This window comes from Cervus elaphus, chromosome 5 (genome assembly GCF_910594005.1).
Source record: "Cervus elaphus chromosome 5, mCerEla1.1, whole genome shotgun sequence".
NCBI lineage: Eukaryota > Metazoa > Chordata > Mammalia > Artiodactyla > Cervidae > Cervus > Cervus elaphus.
In genome coordinates, this window is record NC_057819.1 from 78,833,589 (window position 1) to 78,842,394 (window position 8,806).

Here is an 8,806-nt window from a genome sequence, read left to right on the forward strand (position 1 = left end):
TATGGGCTCTTTGCTCACTACAGCCTCCCACCATCCTTTCCTTCTCTGTAAAAGCATGTTCCTTCCATTGTGCTGTGGGGACTCACATGTGGCTCGCCCTGGTTGCAGATCCCAAATTGCAATTCTCTGCTGACTCTGAGAAAACTCATCTTTGCTGGGGAGATTTCTGGCCTGTTTGTTTTAGGTCAATGAAGCAAATAAAAGGTAAGGTTTGGGTGGGAAATGTTCATCAAGTAGTCAGTCAACAATGGTTTTCCTATTCCTTTCCTTTGCATTTCCCCCAAAGAACTTGAGTTCTCTCTGAGTATTCATACAATAAGTGCTCAGGCATGAGTCAACTAAAGGTGGGGAGTGGTAGAGTTGGATGGGGATCCTCTCCCCACAGTTCAGGGGTCTGAATGGCATTTTCCTTCCACCCCTGGTGACCTGAATCACCAAACTTAATTGAATATGTGATCCTTTCCTCAGAGAAGAGTACAGTTTTATATCAAGGGTACCTGATACATTGGTCCCTTTACCATCTCGATAAAGGAATGAGACAGAGACCAACCAGCTGTGCTGGAAGCTTATTATAAGGGGAGCGTATCCCTCAGATTTTGTTCAGCCTCACAAACTAGGCCTCAGGTCCCCAGTTACCCAGAAGAGTTTAGGAATGATAGTAGATAAATTCAGGAGGATAGAAAAGCTCTTTTCAAGAATGTTTCTTAGCATGGAATTCCTTTTTCAAATAGAAGCTTACAAATGAGGCTAATATATAAAACATATTTCAGCCATAAAAAATGTTGAGCACCAAAGAATTGATGTTTTATAAAAAAAAATATTTATTTTTTTATTGAAGGATAATTGCTTTATAGAATTCTGTTGTTTTCTGTCAAACCTCAACATGAATCAGCCATAGGTATACATATGTCCCCTCCCTTTTGAACCTCTCCCCCATCTCCTGCCCCATCCCACCCCTGTAGATTTACACAGAGCCCCTGTTTGAGTTTCCTGAGACACACAGCAAGTTCCCGTTGGCTATCTATTTACATATGGTAATGTAAGTTTCCATGTTACTCTTTCCATACATCTCACCCTCTCCTCCCCTCTCCCTGTGACCATAAGTCTATTCTCTATGTCTGTTTCTCCATTGCTGCCTTGTAAATAAATTCTTCAGTACCATTTTTCAAGATTCCATACATATGAGTTAGAATATGATATTTATCTTTCTCTTTCTGACTTACTTCACTCTGTATAAGAGGTTCTAGGTTCATCCACCTCATTAGAACTGACTCAAATGTGTTCCTTTTCATGGCTGAGTAATATTCCATTGTGTATATGTACCACAACCTCTTTATCCATTTATCTGTCGATGGACATCTAGGTTGCTTCCATATTCTAGCTATTGTAAATAGTGCTGCAAGGAACAATGGGATACATGTGTCTTTTTCAATTTTGGTTTCCTTAGTGTATATGTATAGGAGTGGGATTGCTGGGTCATATGGTAGTTTTATTCCTACGTTTTTAAGGAATCTCCATACAATCTTCCATAGTGGCTATATCAACTTACATTCCCACCAACAGTGCAAGAGTGTTCTCTTTTCTCCACCCTCTCCAGCATTTGTTGTTTGTAGACTTTTTGACGATGGCCATTCTCACTGATGTGAGTTGATATCTCATCGTAGTTTTGATTTGCATTTCTCTGATAATAAGTTATGTTGAGTATCTTTTCATGTGTTTGTTAGCCATCTGTATGTCTTCTTTAGAGAAATGTCTGTTTAGGTCTTTTTCCCATTTTTTGATTGGGTCATTTGTTTTTCTGGTATTGAGTTGTATGAGCTGCTTGTATATTTTGGAAATTAATCCTTTGTCAGTTGTTTCATTTGCTATTATTTTCTCCCATTCTGAGGGTTGTCTTTTCACCTTGCTTATAGTTTCCTTTGCTGTGCAAAAACTTTTAAGTTTAATCAGGTCCCACTTGTTAACTTTTGTTTTTATTTCCATTAGTCTAGGAGGTGGGTCATAGAGATCTTGCTTTGATTTATGTCCTTGAGTGTTCTGCCTACATTTTCCTCTAAGAGTTTGATAGTTTCTGGTCTTACATTTAGATCTTTAATCCATTTTGAGCTTATCTTTGTGTATAGTGTTAGGAAGTGTTCTAATTTCATTCTTTTACAAGTAGCTGTCCAGTGTTCCCAGCACCATTTATTGAAGAGGCCGAATTGATGCTTTTGAACTGTGGTGTTGGGAAATACTCTTGAGAGTCCCTTGGACAGCAAGGAGATCAAACCAGTCAATTATAAAGGAAATCAACCCTGAATATTTATTGGAAGGACTGATGCTGAAGCTCCAATACTTTGGCCACCTGATGCAAAGAACTGCCTCATTAGAAAAGCCCCTGATGTTGGGAAAGATTGAAGGCAGAAGGAGAAGGGGATGACAGAGGATGAGGTGGTTGGATGGCATCACCGACTCAATGGACATCAGTCTGAGCAAATCCCGGGAGTTGGTGATGGACAGGGAAGCCTGGCGTGCTGCAGTCCATGGGGCTGCAAAGAGTTGCACACGACTGGGCGACTGAACTGAACTGAACTGATTCTGCTTGAAATGGGTTAGCTGGGAAGCCCATCATGCCTGATGCATCTGCCTTATTCTTTTGTAGCGTCTTTGAAGACATCTTTTTGGAAGTTCTCAGCCACCTTGGAAGTTCAAAAACCACTGGGTTAAATATTCATTGGTGAGGATGTTACTTTTACCAAGAGTATATACTGGAATAGGTGTTTTTGTGCATATCACCTCATTTAAAGTTACATGGGAATACTATTAACCCAACTTACTATAGAATGAAACTAAGGCTGAGAAGTAATTTGTCCAGTTTGTCCAAGTAGCAAGAGGCAAAACTGGGTTCAAAATCAGCATAGTAAGTGTAGGGTCTTACTCCCAGCCAATGGATTACACTGGCACACAAGCAGAGTTGTGCCAGAATGTGATCTGTATACACATCTAGATGTTGCAAGGATCCGAATGCTTGCCTGTGGTTCTAAGCAATGCTATGGAGAAGGTCAGTTCTGTTCATACACCTTCGAGTGTTGTACGGATACAGAATCCTGTGGGAACACTGGCTGGGAGCTTTGTCTATGCATCAGAAGACCAGGAAGTCTCTGTTCCCTGAAGTTAGTGCAGGATCTGCAATTGACTCAAGGTCTGGGAATAATGTGCGGATCCTGCTGTTCCACTGGGCACAGAGAGTACCCTCTCTTCGGGGAAATGGAGCAGGTTAGAATTCAGAAGAAACCACAGAGAAGGTGGCTGCCCGCGGGTCTGCGGGACCTGGAGAACTGGCCTGTGGGCTTCCTTTTTACTCTAGAGAGGTTCCATTCTCCTTCCCAGACTCAAGATCAGATAAAGACATTGTGGGGAGGGGTTAAAAGCAGCAACATCACCAATGAACATTTAACCCTGTGGTTTTTGAACTTCCAAGGTGGCTGAGTCCTTCCACAAAGGTGTCTTAAGAGACACTGCAAAGGAATAAGGTGCGTGCGCCAGCAGGTGGGACTTCAACCCCGTCATATACTTTGAGTTCCCAGCTCAATCACTGACATAATTTTTACTATAAACCTTACCCTCGACCTTTTGACCCTTCTTTCAAACACATGATCATTGCTGGAAACTTCTTAACTTTTCCTGTGGGGCAGGGCCTGGCTAGTGGGAATGTCCTGTAGTAGCCTCGTCACCGTGTCCAGCTGAGCACCGCAAGCAGAGGGAGAACAGAAGGAAACTGGGTGGGATCTCGCGCCTGCCTAAATATTCTGTTGTTTTGGCTTCAGCACGGGTGAAGGGGCTGAGAAGCACACAGTGAGCTGCACAGGAAAGGCAGGGGCAGGAAGAAGGATGTGCTGTGCAAAGAACAATGACCTGCAGACTCTATAAACCCCAGGCCTGAGAACTAAATGGTTGGGAACACAAAGACAGTTTGGGTTTCTCATAAAATCAAAACCCACTGGAATAATGGTATTGTAGTTCTTATGGAGTTAGATGTAAGGGTGAAAACCTCTCCCAAACTTCTGGTCTCAATCCCAGATCTGCTAAAATAGACTCAATAATGGGACCTGAGCATCCATATTTTAAAGAAGCTTTTCAGGTATTTCTGCTTAGCTTGCTCTTTGAATGGATTTTTGGGATGCATAACTCACATCTTTTGGTTAAATCCCCCCAATCCATGTAGTTTAAAAGCACAGAGGTGCAAGATTTCCTTTGATTTCTAATAATAATTATTGTGTGGGTAGCATTTCACAGTAGTTGAAAGAACTCTGGTTTGGGAGCTGGAGACCTGAGGTCTATTCATCATTTTCTTTTAATTTCCAGTGATAATTTGGACTAGCCACATAACTGCTGTTTCTCAGAGATAATGGTTGCTCCTTGCACTACCTTATAATCATCACAGAGTCTGTGTAATAGCAGGGGCATATCTCTTATATGAAATGTTACAAAATTTCTCCTCAGATTTTTCAATGCTTCTCAATTTCTTTTGGCAAATTATAGACTGTAGTATTTCACTTATACTGAACTTAGCTTGTCACACAATCACAATAAACGATGGTAAGGGAAAAACATATTCATGTGCACATGCATACAAACATCCATTTTCTTTCTCTGTCTCTGCTTCCCTCTCCCTCTCTCTCTCACACACCCCTTTAATTAAACGGCCAGACCAGATGGCACTAAGTCTCAAGATACTTTACATGTAGGTAATCCTCTTAGACCCTTACTCGGAGCTTATTTACTCTTACTCTATGTGTAATTCTAACAGAGCTTGGTGATCTGACCACTAAGCCTCATGTAGAATAGAAACAGCAAACAGAACAAACATGGGATGAGATAGGTGGGATGCTGAGACCATCCAAATCTGAGTGTTGTATCCTCAGCAAAAAGGCAGAAAAAAAAAAAGAGAGAGAGAAAAAGAAAAAAATGATAACAAAGCAATTTGGAGCCAGAGTTTAGGGATAATAATCCCTTGTGCCTCCATGGAGCCTGGCAATGCTGTGATACAGCAGTCTGATCCTTTCTGATTCCGAGGCTGACTCTGAATCATCAAGGCGGCTAAATTAAGTTCTGTATTTTAGGCTGGAGAAACATGGACATGGGTACTCTAGCTAGGAAAGATGTATATCTAAAATGTTAAAAGCCTTCAGAGAAGATTTGGTTTCTGAGAATCACTGGAATCACATTGTTTTAGAACTGGAAAGTGTCATAATCATAATAAAATTGTAATGTATTAAGTACTGTTTTGACAATAACCTTCACAATTGAGCTGACTGACCAGATAGGACCTACTGTTGCCTGTTAATAGAAGTTGGTGGGCTAGACAGAGGAAGTCTTTTTGCCCTCTTTAGAGGAATCTTAAGATCCTCTCCAGAAGTATAGAGCAGGAAGTTAGCAGTAAAGAATTTATAAAATGCCTCACGCGCAGCACATGTCCAGACAGCCTTCCTGCCTCTTCCCTTTGAGAACCCTGTGTTCCCTAGCACACCTGCATACCGTCTGCTCCATCTTGGCCACCCGTGCGTGCATGCATGCTCCGGCGCTCAGTCGTTCTGATTTTGTGATTCTGTGGACTGTAGTCTGCCAGGATCCTATGTCTCTGGGATTTCCCAGGCAAGAATACTGGAGCAGGTGGCCATTTCCTACTTGGATCCCTAGGTTGGATCTTTGGATTCCTAGGTAGGATTTTCTGGACCTAGGAATCAAATCTGAATCTCTCCCATCTCTCACACTGGCAGGCAGACTCTTTACCACTCAGCCACCTGGGAAGCCCCTGTCCACCCACCCACCCAGGCACAGATCTATTTCTATTCCTCAGTCTAGCTCAGTGCTACCTCCTCCAAGACGCTGTCTGGAATTTTCAGTTGAAACTGATCTCTCCTTCTCTGAATTTCCATGGTATGTTACTAATCTCTCTCATTGTACATTTCAATTTCTATATTGCAGCACTTTGTTTTTAAATTATGGCTTCTTCCTCTTAAGAACTTGTAAATTGCTTCAGGACAGAATCTGGATTTGATTCATTTCCGTGTCTCCAAAAGCACTTGGCATAGTGTTTCACAAATACTAGGCATTTGATAAATGCTTATCGAGTAAATAAATGAATGAATCAAGCCAGCCAGATATGTGTCATTTGCATTTGTCAATGCTACATTGCTGTCTTACAGAAATAAATCAGGGACTCTAGGGGAAACATGAATTTACAGAGAGAGGTATTAATATGGAAAATTAGTACACTGATTCTTTTACCTTTAGGGAAGTAACAGCTTTCTCTTTTCTTAAAGTATGGGGCTGAATGGTGGTCTGTCTCAAACACAGAGAAAGTCATTGATTATCATCATATTGTGGCCTTGTACTTATGGCTGCAGCTTTATTATTTTTTTTTTTCCATTTAATGGCTGCAGCTTTAAAGCACACTTGCTAGACACTCTGTGATCCCTTGGCTGTTAACAAAAGCAGTCTAATAATGCCTTATATTTGCATAACAAAGAGTTTCCAAAGTGCTTTCAGTTCAGTCACTCAGTCGTGTGCCACTCTTTGCGACCCCATGGACCGCAGCACGCCAGGCCTCCCTGTCCATCACCAACTCCCGGAGTTTACTCAAACTCATGTCCATTGAGTCAGTGATGCCATCCAGCCATCTCATCCTCTGTTGTCCCCTTCTCCTTCTGCCCCCAATCCCTCCCAGCATCAGGGTCTTTTCCAATGAGTCAGCTCTTCACATCAGGTGGCCAAAGTGTTGGAGTTTCAGCTTCAGCATCAGTCCTTCCAATGAACACCCAGGACTGATCTTTAGGATGGACTGGTTGGATCTCCTTGCAGTCCAAGGGACTCTCATGAGTCTTCTCCAACACCATAGTTCAAAAGCATCAATTCTTTGGCACTCAGCTTTCTTCACAGTCCAACCCTCACATCCATACATGACCACTGGAAAAACCATAGCCTTGACTAGACAGACCTTTGTTGGCAAAGTAATGTCTCTGCTTTTTAATATGCTGTCTAGGTTGGTCATAACTTTCTTTCCAAGGAGTAAGTGTCTTTTAATTTCATGGCTGCAATCACCATCTGCAGTGATTTTGGAGCCTCCCAAAATAAAGTCTGACACTGTTTCCACTGTTTCCCCATCTATTTGCCTGCAGTGATGGGACCAGATGCCATGATCTTAGTTTTCTGAATGTTGAGCTTTAAGCCAACGTTTTCCCTTTCCTCCTTCACTTTCATCAGAGGCTCTTTAGCTCCTCTTCACTCTCTGCCATAAGGGTAATAAACATAATTTCTTTTGGCTGTAATGACAAATTGTAATGGCAGGTAGGACAGATGTTACGATCTGTAATTTTCAGGTGAAGACTCTGAATCTCAGTGAACTAATCTAAATTACAGAAGAGAACCTACGTGAGCAGTGCTACAACCAGTGCCATTCTTGCCAGCTCTCAGTCTGGCACCTAAGCCAGTAGAACACCCAGCAGTGACTAGTCCAAATCTTTCTTGTTTGGTTCAGCCCCAGTGTTCTTCTGCATCTGTGAACACCCACAGTAAGCATTGCTTCTACCACTCATTTTGCATGTCCTAACTTATATTGCTAATGCTTTTTTTCATAGAGGTGATATGATGGTTAATTTTATGTGTCAACTTGACTAGGTAGGCCATGGTGCCCAGGTATTTGGTCAGACATTAGTTTAGATATTGCTGTGAAGGCATGTGTTTTTAGATCAGATCAATGTTTAAGTCAGTTGGCTTGGTATAGAACATATTAACTCCCATAATGTAGATGAGATTCATCTAATCAACTGATAGCCTTAAGAGAAGAAGAGGTTTCCCTAAGAGAGGATCTTGCCTCCAGAAGCCTTAAACTTGAGTTGTAACATTGGCTCATTTCTGGCTCTTCAGTCAGCCTGCCTGCTCTGCAAATTTTAAATTGCCAGGCCCACAGCTGTGTGAGGAAACTCCTTAGAGTAAATCTCTTTCTTGCTCTACATACATACATATACAGTATGTGTGTGTGTGTGTATCTGTATATACACACAGACTATTCACTAGTTCTATTTCTCTGGAGAACCCTAATACTGACAATTTCTAATTTATGAAGATACCTAGTTTTACAAATATGTTTAGATTTATTATAGAAGAACTCAATGAATTCATAATGACACAAACATTTAAAAAATGGAATATAAATCTTCCCTTTTGAAAGCAAACACTCAAAAAACTTCAACAACAACAACAACAATACCCCAAAAACTGTTGGCAGCATTGGAGGAGTTTCAACTCCTTACTCTGAAAATTGACCATCACAAGGAAAGAGTTCAGTGTTTATTCTGTCCTTCCTTTATAAACTGTACTGAAAGTAACCCAGCCCTAACCAATAAAGAATATGCTTCTTTTTTTTTCTCTTCTTGTCTTAAATTTTTAATTTTTATTTTTTTATTGAAGTATAGCTGATCATCAACGTTGTGTTAGTTTTAGGTGAACAGTGAAGGGACTCAGTTGTGCATATACATGTATTCATTCTCCCCCAAACTTGCCTCTCATCAAGGCTGCCATGTAACACTGAACAGAGTTCCATGTGCTATACAGTAGGTCCTTGTTGGTTGAGATATACTTCTTTGCAAAAGAATTCCAATCAATAAATGTGGAAGAAGTGATAGAGCTAGAATAATTTCTAACTTCTAATGCATGACTTAGTGACTGAACAATGCAATCATGCAGGCAATGATCAGCAATGAATGAAACCATGAGATGAAAGGTCGATGGAGAGCTTTATGACAGCTTGACTGTGTGAACACCA